This window comes from Cibotium barometz, chromosome 55 (assembly GCF_041138505.1).
Source record: "Cibotium barometz isolate CiBa-2024 chromosome 55, ASM4113850v1, whole genome shotgun sequence".
NCBI lineage: Eukaryota > Viridiplantae > Streptophyta > Polypodiopsida > Cyatheales > Cibotiaceae > Cibotium > Cibotium barometz.
The window spans coordinates 10,577,581-10,599,972 of NC_141100.1; positions in this window are offsets into that span (position 1 = coordinate 10,577,581).

Sequence of the window (22,392 nt, forward strand, 5' to 3'; positions counted from 1 at the left end):
TTGGTGAAATGGTGGATACCAGCATTGTCCCTACTCCTATGCTTGCATCATTTAGATTTGTAGACTATGAATATGTGTTAAATACACATGTTCAAAAAGTCTTTGACATAAGGGATGATTATTTCCTTGTAGTAATTTCTCAACATTTGGAACAAGAGCAAGGCTTTGTTAATTCGGAGCCCAACAAATATTTGAATCTAGATTTAAAGATAAAATACAATAAATATATGGATATTGTAAGTACATTAGCTCTTTTATACAACGATGCTCATCAATACGAGGTATAAGGTCTTCTGAGTGAAGATGAATTTTAGCAAATACAAAAAAAAATGAGCACTTGGGGAAGATTTAGAGAGGGGAGAGTCCTCTTCATCTGCTTCACATTTAAGCATCAACCTTTAGAAGGATGCGGTGCTTGTCAATGATGAAAATCAAAAGGTATCTACTTTTCCCTTGTATTCAAGTACTCCCTTAAATTAGAGGTCAATAGGTATGTTATAAACTTTTTTAAGTGTGGTGGTGTAGCTTCCGGTCTATCCGGTCTATGAAGACAAGTTCTCGAGTTGAGAAAAGGAAAAAGAGTTGGTGGACTTGGAAAGGATTTACCAGTAACGGAGCGAAAACCTCCGAGTAGCCGGGCGATGAAACAAAAAGGAGGTAATTTTACCCCATCTACTCAATTTCAAGGAGTTAAGAACTTTCATATTATTCCAAGAAATACAGTTGTGCACTATTAAATTTGCAAGGCATTATGCATGGAATCCAGGTAACATTACAATATAAAACTCCACAAGTGATCCATTTGCCATTGAGACAGGACAACAAAATGCATGCAATAGTAGGCTACAGAGTTAGCCAACAAAATGATCACAATGGTAAGCTGTAGAGAAAATTAACAAAATGCATGTGATAATAGGTAAGAGGCTATTGAGGTCAAGAACTAGAGACAAGCGTAGGAACAAAATGCAATTTCAATCCATAGTCTAGTTGGTGAGTTGCTGAGTTCGAGGCATGGATGCCCAAAATGTGCACGGCCCCTTGAACATTAAGGTAGGTGTGAGAGTGCCTCATACAACTCTTGTTTTGTCAAGGAATCTTGATGAACAAATTTATGCCTCTCCACATCTAGCCCTAGCACATTGCAATACAGATAATAGATATGCTTACAAGGCATGTAACGATCCAAGCGACCAGCTCTTCATAAGAAATCATCACATGTGCAGGCTAGAAACACCGAGATCATGACCGTTAGTGCATCCCCATTCTTTGTGACCCATTGGTGGTCACGGAGAACTCGACACGCTCGTTGGCCACCCACCATGTTCACATTCACAATGGCACAAGCCATCGTGATAGTTGAATGTATCCTATCTTGCATTTCCTTGGTTACTTTTTTTTTGTAAATGATTTTTTCTCCATCCCTAATAGCAGGCCTCCCATGTGCTACCAAGTTACCATGTGCACTTCTTCTACGCAGCTTAGGCTCACCCATTACAGCCACATCTTTAAAGTCAAAGCCCCATCTGTAAGAGTTGTATCTCAAAAGCCTCCAAGTTAGTGCTCTCTCTACCACCCACTTCGTAGGAGCCTTGTTGAATTGAAGATTCTTGGCTACTTTAGTAGGATTCCAGCAACGGTCCACATCATGTCCACAAAACCATAGCATCTGAGGATGTTCAAGGTCACCTAATTTTTTTTCCCAAAAACAAAGGGCACAAGCACCCCTTTCATCCTATATCTTCCCTTGTCATCAATCAACCTATTGCATTTAGACCCTAACTCCCTAATATAACCTTGGCAGATCTACATTGTAGCCCACATCCCCCATACCACCGTGCAAACATGAGCTTGATTTTTTTTCTTGATTGGCATGGTAACCCATTGAATTTCTGGCCTATGACAACCATCATTGTGGACTAGAGTAGACAAAGACTTTGACCTCATCCTCCTAACTGTTTTGGTATTCCCATGGTCTTCCACCCTGGCTCCTACAACTCCAATCTCCTCCACAACTTCATTGGTAAGGTCAATAAAAGTCCCTTGACTGATCTTTTGTTTTGTCAAAATTGTGTTCCTTCGACATGAGCTTTTGCACATCAGGACCAGTGCCAATGTGCTTACCATTCAAGAAAGAGGAATGTTTGGTACTTTGCAAGATAGCTGCCATCATGTCTCCTATCATACAAGGAAATGTTCTTGACACCGTTGTTTGTGGCAAACCAGCTCCCATGGATAGACTTAGCAAGGTTGGTCCTAGGAACAAGTTATTAATCATTATTTTCCATGGCTTGGAATAACAAGGGAGCTAGGAATACCACCAATAAATTTCAACAGCAATTATCGAAAGTAACAATGGATAAAGGTTTTACATATACTCACCTTAAGGATATGCTCTCCCCAATGGTACACCCTAGTATTCCACCACACAATCCAAGTTTGTAGCATGTGGAATTTTTCCTCAATTGCATGACCATGATAAGCCATTCAATTTAGTAACCCTATCTCCTTCTCTGCAAAGTTCCTTGTGGGAGCATTCTTCCACTGCCTAGCCCTCATCTTGAACTCTTCCTGATCCTGAGGGGATATGCATTTTCTTGCATGTTTATGGAGGTTATCCTCCCAATTCCACAAGTAAGTGCGCTCTTTTCCATGCATTACATTATGGGGTCCTCCATTGAAAATTGTGCGAAAAGCATTCTAGTTTGGTGGCATTGGTTCACCTCCCATGAAGCCATGAAACTCTGTTGTAGTGTATCCTTCCTTCTCCATCACTCTATTGAGAAGAGTACAAAAAAATACTTTTGCCTCTGTTTCTTCTATCTTAAACTCACCAGATGGCTATTGTTTGCAACTGGAAGAAAAGGGTTGTACACATGACAGGCTTTTGTGTACCATTCATGTATTCTCTTTAACATGATCGAAGAACACCCAGCATTTTCCCAACTCTCCACCATGACATTTTATTTACCAAGTCAACTCTAGAACAACCTGGCCCCCGTGTAGACATCTTGAACACATTGCATCTTCTAAATCTTGTACACATGACAGGCTTTTGTGTACCATTCATGTATTCTCTTTAACATGATCGAAGAACACCCAGCATTTTCCCAACTCTCCACCATGACATTTTATTTACCAAGTCAACTCTAGAACAACCTGGCCCCCGTGTAGACATCTTGAACACATTGCATCTTCTAAATCTTGGCATTGCAAGTTGCCCTAGGAATATTATACTCTAAAAGAATTCGTACTCATGAGACGACAACCAACAATACACACACCACTCAAGTTATTTTTCTCAAAATGCGCACCCCATCCTTATCTTGCATAGTTGCTACTGTGGAATTCTCCATTTCAATGGATTTTGTGTGTACCATTAGACTCAAGAGAACTCTATCTAAGAACCTATCAGGCAATCAATGTCTTGTGTGTATACCAGTATAGACCACCCAATAAATTTCTCCCTTACAAACGCACAACTCTAGAGTAATTAGTTATAAATAAGACATACACGCAATAAACTCCATCTGCCTCAATAATATCAATTCATTCCACATCATGATTTAATATAGTTTAGTATGTAAAATTTCATGAGATTTGGCATGTTCTTGTGAAAAGAAGGCGATAGGAGATCTCCCTTAGAGAAGCATGAAGGAGGTGGATTCTTTTATGAATTTCACCTCCATGTTCAAATCATTTAGTTAAATGCACATAGTCCTAGGCATGCAAAAAATCATAGTGTGTAATTGCCCTTAGTATTTTCATATCCCAATGCCTACACTCTCCTCCATTTATCTTACTCTCTTGGTGGACTTCAACCCCTCTACAGGTATGTTCTTTGTCTCCCTCTCTATCAATCTATCTCTCTCTCTCTCTCTCCCTCTACCTCTCCACCCATCTCTCTCTCTCTCTCTCTCTCTCTCTCTCACTCAGAAGCTTTGAGCGGATGCACTACCCCAAGAGTGCGCCTTTCAAAGGCAACCTCATGGTTGCCATGCCAACCGACAACCTTTTAGCAGGGGGAGGATCCCTCTCTTCCTCACTCATCATCTTGCTAAGTAGGTGCCTTAGGGGTATTTCGCCTAGGGCCCACATGGTACCCTATATAATCTGAATGTAGCATGGAGTGAATTATCAGCAAGCGCAGCATCAAAACAGGTGCTTCAGTAAGCGCAACATCAGAGCAGCAGGCGACATGATTGGTCTTGGCTCTTATTTTTGTCCGTTCATCCTTGCCTACTTAAAGACAGTCTAGAACTGCCTATACAAACTTGAAATATACATTTGGAAAACATTGTAAGAGTTATTAAGTATGTGGTTGCCCATCCTTGTTTTCTCACGAATATGAAGATATGTTATTTGACTTGTGGCATTCTTACCTTATGGATGTACAGAGAAGTCTTACTTTATGGATGTAAGAGGCTCTCCCCATAGGCTAGTAACACCTCTTGCCGACTTCTTGGTAAGGAGGCATATGCACCATAGGCTGCTAAAATGGATACCAGGCAAGCCATGCTTGATTGTTGAGGTGATGATCATGATTAAATGGCCTAGTTTTCTTATGAAATTATAGCTATGCCAAAATCGACCCATTTAGTATTAGGATGACCAATTTTCATTTAATGTGCTTACCTTAGTACCTTATTAGAGTGCTGCAATATCTGGGAGAGTAGCTCATATGACCAAGCATTTGGTTGTGATTGTTTTGTGCTGAGATGCCCCCGTGAAATGTGTGGCATACATTAATGCTTAAGGATTTTGAGAACCATGCATTTGGCTAAAATGCCACTCAAAAGGGTGGGCAAACAAATTTATGACCACATCGGAAAGAAAGCAACATTTAGAGAAGATAAGTTGTGTAGGTTTAGACACTTGGTGTTTTGGAGAAGCAGAAGTTGGAAAGCATGCATCTATTTTGTTGTGCCAGAAGTTATCCACGGGCTCTCCCATGTCACCAAGTAGCCTCTCAGACCAAGCTACCTCACAAGCTGCCATAGCAACACCCCTGTACTCTGCCTCTGTACTCGACAAGGCAACTGTTGGTTGCTTCTTACTGCTCCAACTCACAACAGCACTACCAAATGAGAACATAAAGCCACTGGTAGATCTCTTGTCTGCAATACTACCAGCCCAGTTAGCATCTGTGTACCCTTGCAACTATATCTCTGTACCAGCCTCATAGAAAAGTCCATAATCAACTGTGGACTTTATGTACCTGAGGATCCATCTAGCCGCATCCAAGTGTGGCTTCCTAGGGGGGCCTGCATAAACTGACTCACAAGTCCAATAGCATAGCTCAAGTTTGGCCTTGTAATGGTCATGTAGATTAAACTACCCACTATGTGCCTGTATGTAGTGGGGTCTTCCAAAAGCTCACCTGTATCTGTGAAAGCTTTGTGTTCTGCTCCAATGGCACTGAGATAGGCTTATAGCCTGTCATACCATACTTGGACAACATGTCTAAGTCATATTGCCTCTGCAATAGCAAAATGCCATGAGGTGATCTCACCACGTCTATGCCCAAGAAATACTGTAGCTCATCCAAATCCTTCATCTCAAACTTCTACTTCAAAAGCATCCTGACATCATGTATGTCTACATCACTATCACTAGTGATAATCAAGTCATCCACATAGATAACTAATAGTGTGATCCCTCTATTTGTCTTTTTCACATATAGTGAAAGATCTGCATTGGATATCTGAAATCCAGTGGTAACAAGATACTCCCCGATCTTGTTTGACCATGCTCTGGGTGCCTTCTTCAAGCCTTATAAGGCTTTGTGTAACGTGCACACAAAATCTGAATGTGCATCACTCTCATAACCTAGTGGCTTCATCATGTACACTTCTTCTTGCAAATCAACATGCAAGAAAGCATTCTTTACATCGATTTGATGTAAAGACCAACCCTTCACTGCAGCCATAGCAACAATGGCAGCTCTCATAGTTGCCATTCTTGCAATCGGGCTAAATGTCTCCTCATAGTCTGTGCCATAAGTCTGTGCATAGCCCTTAGCAACAACCAATCTTGCCTTGTACCTACTCACTGAACCATCAGCATTGTGGTTGACTTTATACACCCACTTACATCGAATTGCCTAACTCCCATGTTGCATTTTCATCCAATGCTGCCATCTCCTCATCCATGGCATCTTCCCATTTCTTATTTCCAATTGCCTGCTCAAAGCAAGGGGGCTCAACCTCCTGTATTGCTTTTACCATGTAAGCATAATGATGGGCTATATATCCATCATATCTCAACCTTGGCAACAACAGGGTATCTAGCCCTCGTAGACCTGCGTACACCTGGATCACTGCCAGGTGTCCTCAAAACAGCCCTGGATCTCCTTACACCAAGAGTAACCATAGACAGAATGCCAAGCTCCTCATCAAGGCTCTGCTCAAAGCCACTAGAGTCACCATCCACAAATGAGTGGCCTGCTGACAAATCAGGCACAAAAGGTTGATCTACCTTTTCCTTCCCTTTCTGTAATACATGTGTACCTGCATCATTCTTGAACCTGCCTAACCATGGGTCTAACCATGGGTGACCATGGATTAACATTGGATCCACTGCTCAAGGATGCCCCAGGTCCACTCAGCACCTATAACATCTGCACTTCTTACATCTGCATCTTTTATTGCCTTCACTGTACGGCTACTCATCTCATCGAAGATAACATCTCTACTCATCTCTACATATGGTGCAACATCAGCACTTCTTACATCTACATCTTCTATTGCCTTCACTACTGGTGCATACCGGCTACTCATCTCATCGAAGACAACATCTCTACTTACTCGCATCTCACGAGTGGTAGGGTTTATAGCATCTATAACCTTTTTGCTCCATAGCATAACCAATGAAGATGCATTTCTCTGCCTTTGGATCCAACTTTGTTCTCACTTCATCAGGAACATGTACATATGCAATACACCCAAACACTTTCAAGTGAGACACATCCAGTCTTATGCTTGTAAACTTCTATTCAGGAGTCATACCCATGAACAGCTGCAATGGGTGTCCTGTTCATAATGTACACAGCATTTGCTATTGCTTCTGCCCAAAAGTAATGTGGCATATTCTTTTTAGCTAGCAAGGCACGTGCCACTTCTGTAATGTGCCTATTTTTCCTTTCTACAATACCATTCTATTGCGGAGTGTACCTGCATGTAAACTGCCTCTCTTGATGCCCTGCTTTCTCAGGAAATTGTTGAACTCATTGGAGAAATATTCTCCCCCACCATCTGACCTTAGGCATTTTATTTGCATGCTTTTTTCCTTCTTGACCAAGGCTTTAAATCTCTGAAAGTGAGCAAACACCTCACTTTTCTCCTTCATGAAATAAACCCACACTTTCCTAGTGTGGTCATCATCAATGAATGTAACATAGTACCTGCAACACCTGCAATTGTTGCAGTCTTGGTTGGTCCCCATACATCTGAATGTATGACATCCAATGGCTTTGCACTGACATGCTTTTCATGTGGGAAAGCATGTTTGGCATGCTTCACATACCTTATGCATACCGTCAACCTTAAACCTTGGGCAAACATACAACAATATTTTGGGTCTGCATAGACTTCAGTCATTGTACATTCACATGACCAATGCACTTGTGCCATATGTCAATATCTCTACAAGCACTTGTTCCATCCGCAAACATGGCTGCCTTTATCTCAGGCATGTTCACATCCAAAGTAAACATCCTGCCATTTTTGTTGCCCTTTGCAACCAAGTAACACTTATTTTTGAAGTCTTCCACCACAAAACATCCTTAAGGATTAAACCTCACTTGCAGACCCTGATCAAACCATCTGTCCAAAAGAAACTAGGTTCTTTGTAATATTCGAAACATAAAGTACATCAGCCACCAAGTACTTCATTTTGCCATCCTGCACATAGACAATGGCACTTTACTAACATGCGCAATGGGATGCGCAGTATCATCACCTCTTTCTACATAACCTGGGTTTTTTATTTTTTTGCATATCTCTAAACCACTCAGCATGATTGGTCATGTGGTTAAAGGCGCCAGAATCTACATACCATATATCTGAAGATCGTGACACATCCCCTTGCTATGGAACTAAGCACGTGCTGCATCAAAAACAACTGCTCACTTATGTCATCACCTCCATGTTTGCTAGATGATGCATAGTTGCCTTATTGCAACTTCCCACTTTTAATGTCATTTTGCTTTTTGTAGCAGTCGTTTGCCATGTGTCCTAGTTTGCCACAGTAATAGCATTCTATGCTATTTGCATTTTGATTTCTTTGCTAACCACCTTAGTCTCTTTAGCTCCCCCTGCCTCTAGACTAGCCTCTATGATTGCTGTTGTGAATCATTGGACTGTTGTTGTCTAGAATTTTGATTTCCTTGTCGACCACCACCTTGGCCTCTACCTCTACCTCTACCTGAATTAGAGTAGAAGGTATGTTCTGATGTGTTCTTGCTTTGTGAAGAAGAATCCTCACCTAAATCCTTTTCTTCTATGATCAGCACATAGATATCAAGTCCCAAAAGTTGGGAATATTCTCCCTAAGTGCAATGGAGGTCTTGAATGGCTTGTACTCTTTTCCAAGCCTCTTTGCCAAGCCCATTCAGACAAACACTCACCAAATCATCATCCTCCACTGATACATTGATATACCCAAGGGATTCAACAATGACCTTGATCTTTAAGGCATATTCATTGATGGACATGCTTTTCTTTTCCACAATATGCAACTCTTGCTTTAACTGCAACTTCCTTACCTTTGTGTTAGTCTGGAACATTTGAAAACCAAATTCTGCCATGCAACTGCTGGAATGTTTGCATCCTATATGTGTCCTATCATAGTGTCTGTGACACTAATTGAAAGCAAGTTACATGACTTTTCTTGCACCCTAATTCAATCCTTGAATGCCTTTATATCTCCAAGAGTGGCATTCTCCTCAGATAACTCTGGAGGCTCCTCATTGTCTCCTTCTACATAATCCCAAAATCCTTTACCCATTAGGAAATTGGTCATTCTAAACTTCTAGGCATGGAAGTCATTCTTATCTAGCTTCTCACTAACAATCTGATTAATTCCGTCAGACATGTTTTCCTATAGCAATCAAATAACCTACAAATAGACAACTTCTGTACGCAACCTGTAATACAGTAGTATTGCTGCAGCAGTGGTACTTCAGCCTGTGTCACCGAATGTGACCAGAGTACATGTACATACACCCAGTATCAATAATACATGTGTAAACCCTATCTGCACTTCCAAAATGCACTGTTGCACTGCAATAACCAAATTTCGAGCAGAAACAGTTCTCTACTAGAACTTCTACCGAAAATACCCTGCAGTGACAAAACGGGGCCCGAAACGCGAATCTAGCTGAAAAAATATTGTCCAATAGGATAGTATACCTGCCTTGTAGCTCCGCTCCCACGAATACAACTCCTCAATCAGAGATGTGTAGCTCCCAGAGCTACTGAGGGAGAGCTACTGGGAGTGTTGAGATATCGAGCTCATCTAGTGAGGCGATGGACAATGATGACCCGCCTAGGGGATAGGCCCCACACTTACACCACTGGCATGGTTGGTGAGATCATGGGTGATATGCGACCAGTGGGATGACAGGCTGTGTGACAGCCATTCTAGAGACTGGCATAGTTATAGTGCCAGCTCATTTAGTTGGGTTCACACTATAGAGAACCCTAGTATATATTTGGTTGAGTACCTTTTCATATTGTGTGTACTCTTATCTTTGTATATGGTGTGTTGAGTGTTGTGTAAAGAAAAAGAAGATTTTCAGCCTCTCACCTTGTGTGTTCTCTTTTAGGGTTTTGTGAGTGTGTGTGTGTGCTTACAAGAGCTCAAGCTCTCTTCTCCCCTGCATCTTTTCACCACATAGAATCTATCAAGTTGAGAGAGATTGGGGTTGGTACTCCTATTAGACCACGAGAAGCACATACTCTCAAGGTTGCACCCAAACTAAGGGTCCTATGCCCTAAAGTGCTAGGATCAACTCCTCCCAAGCAGAGTACTCTGAGCTTGAGACTATAGTCATTCCTCCTTTGAGTCTATCAATCATGTTAAAGTCTCCACCCATGCACCAAATGTCAACCTGAGGGAGGGACCGATGGACTATACTCTAGAACTTGCTGTGCTGCAATGTTCAGGGCATAAACATTGAGAAAGCCCAAACAATCCTGTCCAATCCTAATGTGGTAACTCACTGAGCTCTCCTAGTGACTATGACACCTAAGCTAGCCACTACAGGCAAGACTTGCTCATTGATAGAAACACAAACTCCCCCTTGTGTCCCAGAGCAGCCAAAAGAGGGAGACCAAAAAGTGTGACTCCCACCTTGTAAAATCTTCCTGCACGTCCCTTAGAAAGATGGTGCTCCTAGAGGAAAAGAATGTCAATGGGTCCCCCGACTGCTACTCTATGGAGCTCTTCTCTAAGAATTCCTCGCCTCTATAAAAGCACTGAGCCCCCCCAAACCCTAAATGTTCCATGAGGCAATCCACATATCAATCTTTGTGGTGGGAGGCAAAACTATCAAAATTTCCCTCCACTCAAAGAGTCTTAGGCATGTGTGTTGATGAGCAGTAGTCATAGTTAGTCCTGGGATGAGCGCACACCCGGTGGACGTGGATCATATCCTCCATGTGTTGCCACTCTGTGTCCAAGCTCAAGAGTAAGCATACTCCGAACTCCATCGGTCACAATGATGGTATCTGTAAGAGGGGGGAAGGGATACTGCAATTGAGATATGAAGAAACACAAAGGGCATCACCTCCAAGCTGAAGGACACCACTTCCCCATCCTGATCTCTATGGCTTGAGCCTCCTAGCTCCATCCAAGCCAAGGTCCAAAGATGGATGAGCACATCGGTGATGTGCAAATCATGAAGATGGTGCAAAAGCTCTACTGCATGCCCCTAGATAACAACAGACCGACTCTGAATCCCACTCCATCCCTGGGGCTGCAAGGGAAAGGAGAACATCATCGCGTGCCACTATCTGGCATGGATGGCTTGGAATGATGAAACACCACACAAATTCGAATGGAAGCACTATTACCTTGAAAATATCAGTTCCTTCAACAGGGAGACATTGGAAGAAATTGCAATCCATTGGCAACCCCAAGATCCTGGGAGGGCCACCTGGTAACTCTGGTGGGATAGTCCTCAATGGGGAGGTGGCAATCGTCATCTCTACTGGTGCTTTTAGAAGAAGTGAATCAATTGATGGTGGATGAAACTTGTTGGTTGCCTCCACTTTGGATTAGGCACTGCTAGAGGGTAGGGAAAATGCTCTGGTGGAGAGGGAGAGGGGGATCAGAAGAAGAGGATGGAGCCAGCCAATTTCCATATCTGAGCGATGATGTCACTTAGATAGTAGGGGGATTCCATCACTCTCGTAATGGCTCCACAAATCATTGGGGGAGAAGAGGAAGGTATTCCTTACCAAAGCCTAGGAAGCAGAATGTCATGGGAAAGCCTGAAATACTAGCCATTGGGTCAGGTGCAGGGTCAAAGCCATGCTGCCACCTCACAAAGAAGGCATGATTGTATGCAGTGTGACGGGGATCAGTTTCACGACTCTATATGACGCCGTCGTGTGGCAAGTCAAACTCAACTTGGTAGTAGTCATTCCCCAAAGGATAAGTATCGGTGATCTCTATAAGCTCTCCAAGGAGGCTAGCCTATAGAAGATCCTGAGTTTTCTACGTGTTGGTCTACCAACAATCTTGTACACCAGAGTGGAGGCCTCTAGGGATGCAACTGTCGAGGCGAAGTGCTGGAGGTTCGCTTTTGGGAAGGATAGGCAAGGGACGACTACCTCGGTCAGGCATGATGAAGTGACTACCATGGAGTCTTCCTAAGGGATAACGACCAGAAGAGGCTGAAGCTTGGTGAAGGATAAAATGCCCAAGAGCTAGAGAAACTGCCATATGAAAATGGAGGGGACGAGAGTCAGAGCCGAAGAGAGACATGGGGGAGGGATTGGATAGGCCATGGGGGAGAGGAGAATGGAAGAGAGGGAGGGGGAAGGATGGGGGGGGCTATGGTGAGCTGGAGTGAGAGGGCATTGGTAGTGAGAAAGAGGGGGCATAGGCGGGGGTAACGTGAGAGAGGGAGTTCAAGTGGAGGAGCATGAGAGAGGGGGGTGAAAGCGGGGGCATAGCAAAAGGAGGAGGGGGCATTGATAGAGAGAGGGGGCACATGCGAGAGGAGAGGGCAAGAGGGGCACATGCAGAAAGAGGGGGCACAAGTGGATAGAGGGGGTGAGAAGGGGCACAGAGGGAGCCAGGGCAGCAAGAGGGGGGGCGAAGGTAGGGGACATGTGGAAGGAGGAGAGGGGGTGAAAGTGGGGGCAATACAATTTAATGGGGGGTTTCTCACAGCTTGATAGTCACTCAAATGTTTTTTGTGACCGTTCTTTACTTTAGGAATCTCTTGAGAGATATGCATTAGTACTTCTTCTAGAAGACCATGCGAATTCAACTTAACTATCTCTATATCTTCGTCTTTGATGATGGCCACTAATTTGTAGGGCACAATATCTTGAAAATCATGAACTTTCTCCTCTTGTGTCTCTGTTAACTCAACCATAAGCAGTTAAGAGCTATTTCCTTTTCTTCCTCTCTATACTCAAACTAGCCTGACACATCAACATAGCACTTCCTTTCGCTCTTTAAATCTATTCCTCTTACCTTTGAACTCATTCAATTGGGGTAAATTGTATTTCCTCGTTTGCATACTTTAAACAAGCTTAGGTCTCATATGTTCCCTTTTTCATTTATAAAACATCACTTCCTTTTTTTAATATTTAAATGTAACCCTCACCTATAGATGCTTGTTTTTCTCTCTCAAACTGTCATGCTACGGATGCATGTTTCTTATCCCAAAGTTGGTGTATAGGTAATTCTTTTTCTTCTATAATAATCAAAATTTTCTCTTCTAAATGCGGCTTCCAATAATGTAATTTCCTCTCTATGGTAAGCATCCACCTTTTGTGTTAATTACTTAATGTGGCACACCTCCAACAAGGCTTGACCTTTGTCTACTTCTAAAGGCGAGATTACTACCTTTGCTTCCATTAGTGCATCTTCAGTTACAAAATTTTCTTGCTCAAGTTGGTTATAAGCTTGCTCAACTCACTCACAATGTAACTCTCCATTTTTCCATTTTTTTTGTTCCATCTACAGTATTTCTTCTATGATTTTGACTTATTGATTCTGCTCATTTTTGTAGGTCTTCTACTAGAATCTTTCTACACTATGCACTCATCTCTCTAGGGTTGGACTTCACGATTCAATATTCTCTTGCCAACTGTTAAATGGACTCCTAACATCCCTTGTACATGCTAACATTTCCTTTCTCTCTCTCTTACACTCACTAACTAACTCCCCATCAACAAATTCTAAATGTTTCACTTCACTCTCACTATTTTCAACTACATACACTTTCTACCATAAGGCAATTAGTAGTCCACTCTTCAGATGTAGATAACTAATGAGTGATATCACTATCTAAATCATTTTTTGATAGTAATGCACTTCATATTCACCTAATTCTTTTTTTTTGCATAATTTTGCTGGTGAACCGTATTAACTTCCATCCTATCTTCCATGCCAACTTCAAAAAGGAGATATGCTATGCTGTAAAGCTCTAATCAACCATGTCACCTTCAAAAATCCTATTCTTGCTTGTGCTCATTACCTCTCCCTCTCAGAGACATCCCCACCATAATATGTGGTATCTTCCTTAGTGATCTCCTTAATGTTGAAATATACAAGTGAATAGGGTGTGTGCGGGAACAGGCCCTTGGTTAGAGGCTGTAAAAGAGAAGATGTAATTGTGAAAGAACCTGTGAAAAGGTGAGAAGAATCTACTGGGAAAGAATAAAGGGTAGCATGAGAGAATTTAGGAAGTGTGGAGTTATTCTGGGAGATATTCAGGGAAAAGAGAAGAGGTGGAGAGAATCAGGCAAGAGGTGGAGATATTCTGGGAGTGAATCATGGAGAAATCAATGGGATTTGATGCTTGATGTAAACTCTATAAATTGAGGCATAGCCCTAATGAGAATTTGCTGGTTTTTGAGTATCCATGCCTACATTAATCTATTTGCTAATTATCCATTACATCTTAATCACTTTGTTAATGATGTTGATTCTAGTGTTTGATCCACCATAGCTCATCGTTATGCTCAAATTTTAACATGGTATCAGAGCCATGCCTAGAATCAATTAGGTTTATGAGCCTATTATCTAATTAATTAGGATTAGTAGATAATTAGCAAATAATCAAAATTTTAGTTAGTTTTCACTTCACCCCTTCACCCCCAGCCAGTGGAGGACTCCATTCAGCTTGCACACTCACAATTAGGGCAAGCCCTTCTAACACAAGCTAGCCAACTCCCTTGGCTTCAAGCCTATCAAGACGGCGCAGCAAACTGCCAGTGAAGGAAGCCGAAATCGTCATTTTATCAGGCATCATTTTTTTGAAGCAGATTGGAGATTTCTTCTTACTCAAGTCAAATCTCTCTAATTCCTCTTAGCCCAAGGTGTATTCAAGCATGCTCTACAAGCTGGTGAGACAGAATTCAATTTCATCAAGTCTACAGTGAGATCCAAGCTCTTTTTCAAAACTACAGGTGACTTTGGTAAAACAGAGATTAAGCTTTCAATATTTGGTCAAATCTTGTGTTTCTTGGCTTAATCCTCTACTAGACTCATTGCTATTGATGCCTTTGAAAGCATTTGAGTTCATTTGAAGTCTAAGGCACCAGATCTGGACTCCCCGCATACTCTATTTTCTGCACACAAAATAGTAGATTAATTTGCTAATCAATGATTAATCAATGCTAATCATTGTACTTTGGTGCAATTGAGGGTTCAAATTAACCATTAGGTATCTGATACAGATCCCTATAGCTTCAAATTGCAAATCGGAGTTGGTTTGATACTCCAACCATCTCGTACAAATTGGTTACCCTTGATTTAGTATAATTTCTGGTGATTTTATGCTGATAAATTTGTTGTAATCATCTATTAAACACCAGATTGAGTTGTAAAAGGGTAGACACTGCCCTTGAATCTTGAAATTGGATCAAGAGGTAAGACCCCCTTCACATCACCATGAGTTCAGCACAGGAAATAGCCAAATTTAATGGGGAGAGCAGTTTTATACATGGCAGACAAAAACCATGTATTTGCTGATGAGGAAAAATCTGTGGGGATTAGTTGAAGGGAGAGATGAATGCCCAGAGAGAGGGGAAAATAAGTGGAAGAGCAGGAATGAAAAAGCATTGGGACTTATTGCACTCAGTTTAAATGATGAAATCATTCATCACATCACAGGATACAATGGGCAAAAGATGCATGGGATGAACTCAATAAATTATTTGGTACACAAGCAAAAAATTCAAAGATAAATCTGTTAATGCAATTCTACAAATTGGACATGAAGGAAAGTGAACCTTTAATCACACACTTGAACAAATATAAAAGCATTAAGCAACAGCTGGCAGCTATTGGCAAAAAGGTAGAAGATGATGAAGCATTAGCTGTACTTCTGAAGAGTGTGGACAAAGGTGATTATGAAAACATTGTAGCAACACTAAAGAATGTACCTGAATTGAAGCTACACGAGATAGAAGCAGCTCTACTAGAGCAAGAGAGCAGAGGCAAAGAGAAGAAAGGGCTCGACTCAACAGCAGGAGAAGAAAAAGCATTCTTCACCCGAGGAGGATTCTCTCGAGGACGAGGACGAGGAAGAGGCAGAGTAGGAGGAAGGACCTTCACTTGCCACAAATGTGGAAAGCCAGGACACATGGCGAGAGACTGCTACAGCAAACCCAGTGAAGAAGGAACGACATCGGCAAACTTCATGGAGACTCCAAAGGAAGTGGAGTCGGATCATCTTTTCTGAGAGAGAGAGAGAGAGAGAGAGAGAGAGAGACCCCACAACCCAATGTAACCTGCCCCAACAAAGTAAAACCACCTCTGAGCCACCGATGATGTAGGCCACGTGGTAGATGTATATGTGAGCACTTTAGTCAAGGTCGCGGGCACTTATAGTAGCCTTGGACACATTGAGAGAGAGAGTGTCAAGGACTATGGAGTTTAGGGACTTGAGGCACTGGTCGCGGGCTATCAAGTAAGAGGGAAACTTGATACAGGGTCCAGGTATGCTAGGATTATTCACTTGAGGGGAGGTGTTGAAATATACAAGTGAATAGGGTGTGTGCGGGAACAAGCCCTTGGTTAGAGGCTGTAAAAGAGAAGATGTAATTGTGAAAGAACCTGTGAAAAGGTGAGAAGAATCTACTGGGAGAGAATAAAGGGTAGCATGAGAGAATTTAGGAAGTGTGGAGTTATTCTGGGAGATATTCAGGGAAAAGAGAAGAGGTGGAGAGAATCAGGCAAGAGGTGGAGATATTCTGGGAGTGAATCATGGAGAAATCAATGGGATTTGATGCTTGATGTAAACTCTATAAATTGAGGCATAGCCCTAATGAGAATTTGCTAGTTTTTGAGTATCCATGTCTACATTAATCTATTTGCTAATTACTCACTAATTATGTCTTAATTATTTACTAATCACTTTGTTAATGATGTTGATTCTAGTGTTTGATCCACCATAGCTCATCATTATGCTCAAATTTCAACACTTAAGCCGCTCCTTAGGCAATACTCTTATTTTAACTCGATCTTCTCGAGGACTAATTATAATCAACCCTTGCTACCACTCTAACTCTACACACTCTTCTTCTTACCAATTTTTGGTAGAGTTGTCTCCTAAAGCTAGGAGCAACCTCTACTAGTTATCTTAAGTTTATGGAGAAAGGAATACTCTCTAGTTTAGTCTATAAATTAAACATTCTATTCTTCTTGGGTCTACTAGCTTCTCTCTCTATCTTTCTTTCTAGGTGTTCTAATCTTTAAGGAAACATTGCTACTCCCACCTAAATTTGTGGGTTTTGTAAGGGGATAGGCAACATAGGATGGTTTGAAGATAGTACTTTGGGATAGGCAACATAGGATGGTTTGAAGATAGTACTTTGGGATTCAGACTCTACTGGCTCAACATCATGGCCTACATTTTCCCCCACACTTACTTTCTTTAGCACATATGTCACTTTCTTGGTTAAATGAGATGAATCCCTCTTTACTCCTTGGTTCAATTATGAACGAGTTACTACACCAATCATAGGTTCCTTCATAATGGTCAGCCTACGAGGTAAACATTTTGATTTGATGGGCTACTTGGGATCCTCACTTTCTATTTCAAAACAAGATTTGTTGAGGAACTAGGCTTTTCACTAACCATAATCTTGGTATGTTGCCTTTTGGTTATTTTTTAATTTAAAAAGATGCCATGGATTTGTAAATACTCCAGGATGCAGTATGCTTGAGAGGTGATTTTGATTTATAATGCCTAGAAAGTACACTTCCCCATACTATCGAGAGTCTTCTTGAAGAGAATTGAAATGGATGTTCCATATGTAGCTTGTCATATTCCAAAATTTTATGTGGGGTAGTAGGGTGATGTGGAATGTGTTTTAGACCCAACCACAACTTTAGAAGAAAAAAGATAATATCATGGAAATATCCAAAGTGGAAAGAGATGAATCAATGCATTCTCATTGATGGAGTAAAGAGAGCACATATGCAAAAAAATAAAAAGTGAGCCTTCAAAATTTTGAGATGTCCTCACAAAATTCTAACACTTTTAACCAATTTGCACGGGACCTTTTCTCATAAAGTCATGGAGCTCCTCACCTTTATATTCTTTTCACTTATTTTATACAATTTATTTGTGTTTTTTCTCTGAAATAGGCAATTTCTGAGAAAAATGCATGAAATATGTTAGAGTTTTAAGTACATGTAAAATAAACCATGATATAATTAGTAAGGTCTATAAAGATTTTCTTGGGTAATATTGGAGCTAGCTCTATTGAGGTTCTTTTGTTGGATGGAAAGGTTGTGGCTTTGCATAAAACTCTACAAGATTACCTCAATTGCAATCATGATATACAATTTGGAGGCTTTGATAGAAATAGAAGGGTATTATCAAGTTCTTTGTCTAACACCTATGTATACAGGCATTGGTGGTGAGAAACATTTTATACTAGAATGTAGTTTACCTACCTTCGGAAATGACTACCATGGAAGAACTTAGAATGAATTTTTATGTTTAGTTCCAAGATTGATTCTATCCCTTCACCATGTCGTTAATTAATTTTTTGACTCTACATGACCATTTTCTTTAGCTTGCACAAATGTGTATATCCATAAATATTGAATTTTGAAATATCTTACTACACTACATAAAAGTACTAGGAATCACTTACTAAGCTTCAATAATCCTTGGAGATCTTGTGCCATGTCAGAAAATTCTGTCTTAAACAAGAGTTCTCTGACATTTCTAAATTCTTCTATAAATGCTTTTAAGATCAATTCCCTAGCAATAATCATTTGAATCCTTCTTCGACCCGCATTGTGGTCTATGCTAAAATGACTTGAGAAACTAGGTCTTTTGTGTTTCTCAAAGCTGCTCTACACATCCCTTTTGGAACATCATGTGTATGCATCCCCCTCTATATAAATAGTTTAGTGTGTGAAGTATCTTTGGGCATAAAGTAAAATACACACACCGTGCACATCTCCACATATAGAGAAACATGCTTACAGAAGCAAAACTTCCCATTGCTAGAGAGCCTATTGGAGTAGCCTTTAATACTGTCCTTTCTAAAAAAGTCTATTTGGAACCTTTGAACGAGAAAAGAACAAACATCTTTCATTCATACATTGAAAGGTTCTACCACAAAAGCTTTTTCTTAGAACGAAGGTTTTGTTGGATGTGGTTTGCGTGTGTGGTTTTTCCATGCAATTACATCGTACTTTTGTTCCATCCCCTCCATCCCTTTTCCATTTACAAATTCATAAATAGAATTCTCGACACAAAGCTTTGGTAGATCAGTTGTTTTACCTTTGTATTCACATTCTTCCACCAAACTCTTGAGGAGATCAACACTTCCTTGTATAGGTGCATAAAGGTTCTTTGTTTTTTTGTTTTCTTCTCTCAAAATCAGATTGTGTCAGGACCTAAGAGTCATGTGTGTGTGTAGGGTGGTGGGGATTCCATAATCAATTCATTGGTGCTGCCTGGGACTAATCTATCTAAATCAAAGCATGGAAGTGGGCAATTAGGAGAGGATTATAAGCACAAAATTAGCCTCTATGATGCTTGTGTCACAAATATGATTAATGCAATCTTGCAATGCACTCGATAACTAGGTTTCATAGAGGGAAAATATATTGGTAGTGGACTTGATCTTAAAATGCTAATAGATAAAACTTTGTGAAGGCAGAGGACTAGCCCATCACCTCTGTAACCACATCACAAATAGTCGGTGATACATTCATGGGAACCCCAATGCTTACAGACAGGATCAAATTTAAGGGAGAGAAGAAGACTACTCAAGAAAATAGACCTCTTCACCAAGGAGAAGAGGAAAATGCTACTTATTAAAGTTATAGACCTGAATTTATCTTTATGACAATAGACTAGGTAGACTCTATAGAGGCAAAGGATGCGGAAATAGACGCTAGAGGAGCATGACACATATAAAAAACTAGTATAAATGGAGAAAAAATTCTAACACTAAGTGGGCTATTAAGAGAATTCCAAAGACAAGTAGGGTAAAGTGCCACCATTGGGCAAAGGGTCATAAATGTGATGTGCAACTTCGAGGTGGAGATGTAGCTCCATGTTTTTCAAGCGATTATCAATTATCACAATGGACAAAAGATAAGATGTGGTATTTTTGCGATACTGATGTTAGACGTACATGGAAGATCCAAACAATGGTACATTCTTAAAATTGGGGAAGCATAAAAGCTTATTCGTGCATGTTTTAATATTGGTATTTCACTAGAGGATCTCCTAACATCCACAACTTCACATGGCGATGGTGTCCTTCTTGGGATAGAAAGTCATAAGTTTCCTTATAGAAGAGGTATATCTAAAGTAGCATGTGAATAGATTCACAACAAGCATTGGGGACAAGAAAACAAAGGTTGCTGGTGGAGTTGTATACAAAGTTGATGTCAAAGAAATGTTCTATCTAAAAACAAAGGATGTTGATGATAAGGAGTTGCTACCATTTGAAGTGCTAATACAGAAGCAGTCCTTATGTTCATGTGAAGACATGTCTTGTTACAAGCATACATATTTTATGTATTTGATGGTGCTTGGGAAATATGTGAATAACCATATGCACATCCATCAAGCAAAAATAACTTAACATGTTTTGAAGGACATTCTCACAAATGCTATAAGGAGCTACCCTACTACTTCATATTAGGCCGGATTTCCATTTCCTCTTTTAATGTTGTACTCCTTTTTGGTTGACCAATAATGTGTGGTAGATCAATGTTTCTTAATGGTAGAAATATGAGTATAGGAATCTCTATGTGTTTGAAATTTCAACTTTTGACTTTATCACATGAAATGTAATGTTTTTTAGATTCTCCTAACTAGCATCATAATGTTACTTATTCTTGCCTCAAATTGTAGATCTTCAGCCATGGATCTTGCCATCTCGTTGACTTTACAGGGAAGAATAAACAAAATAGGTATTTAGGAACTAAAAAGAAGTATTTAAAATTATCATAATTATAAACAACATAATCACCATTATCATAACCATGGCATTGATATCAATCATAACCATGGCATTGATATCAATCAAACAAAGGAATTCATAATCAACACTAATACTTGTGAGTAGTAATATAACATTTTATGCTTGAGTGTAATGTTTTATTTTTAAAAAAAATTATAGTCTCCTTTATCCAACAAAATTTTAAACTTTTTGCATCCATATATGGATACAATTTATATGAAAAGAGAATCAATACTATAGCAACAGAACCATGTTATCCATTCGATGAACCAAAAAACATTCAAATTCATTACCAAAACCATAGCAAATAAAAACATAGGAATACATATCCAAAACTAGCACTAAAACCATAGCAATCAGAAAACATAAGAATCCTAAACCATTACTATCAAAAACACAAATGACTAGTCACTGTGAGGTCACTATAAGTATGAGGAAGGTGTAGATGCTCACCAGTCATACAGGTTTTCTCCTACATGTGTATGAATCTCATCATCATTAGCATGTGAACTACTAGCATCCTCACTCCTCTCCAAGCATCCATGCCACTCCTCCCAAATAGGCTCTCTACCTCATGAAACCTTTGGCAAAATATGGTAGGCCACTAACTCCAAAGGTCGCATATGTAGAGCCTCAAATAGTGGTGAGCTCTCCAAGCAAAACATAGGAGGTACCATCCCGTGTCTATGCACCACAAATAGCATAGAGGAAGCATACTACAAATTAAACCCAAAAAAGGTCAAATCCATGACATTGTCACAGGTTTGTATTCAACATAGAGTACAATGAATCTTGGTAACACAATTCCTCTATCCAAAATCCCCTACTATCATAGTACCCACAGGGAGAGTGATGCATGACAACAGTATGCTACCAGAACAAGTAAAAAAGGGAGGTCCATAAACACAAATTATGTTGCCTAAGTCACGAACCTCCCCTTTATAGCATACTCCCTACCCTTTTCTCTAAACCTAAACATATGCTCATGAATCTTAGTGTATGGTGGAATTTTTTATCCCACCTAAAAAATCCCTCCCAACAGCAATGTAGTCTCCAACAATAGCAACACACTTGGGCTCAAATAAGACAAACATGCCCAAGTGCATAGTCTAGTTGATACACATAATCGGTTGCTCTCTTTGCAATTCCCACTATTTTCAACACTCCCTTCCTTGAAATAGTAATCCACAAGTAATATTCCAAATAAGAAATTGAGAATATCATGTTAAACAAGCTATACAGAGCCTGAGATGGCACTTACCATGTAGGTATGTCGTATCCTCTAAAACCCTATAATGGTAAGAGACAAGTGAATTTTGCATAAGGAATAATCTTGCATAGGGATAGGGATTCGTATAACAAATGAAAAGCCTTGTTTTCTACATTATATCTTCACCCTTGTCCATGTAGATTATATCCTCATCCCTATTCTTCTCAACAAGAGAAACCTTAGACCACATAACATGTGGAACAATTTTCAAGTTCTCCTCTTTTGGGGCATATACCAGTACGGGCCATCTGCACCAACTGCAAAACGGCCTACAACAGGGTACTAGGAAGTGAATAGGAAACTCGGCCAGGCTACTCTTGAGCTTAGCAACCATGAAGGCACTAAGCTTCTAGAAGAGCAAGTGCTTGTTGTACAAGAGCTCTATCCAGTGTGGACACCTCTCTGGCTAGCCTCAAGACAACACACTTTGAG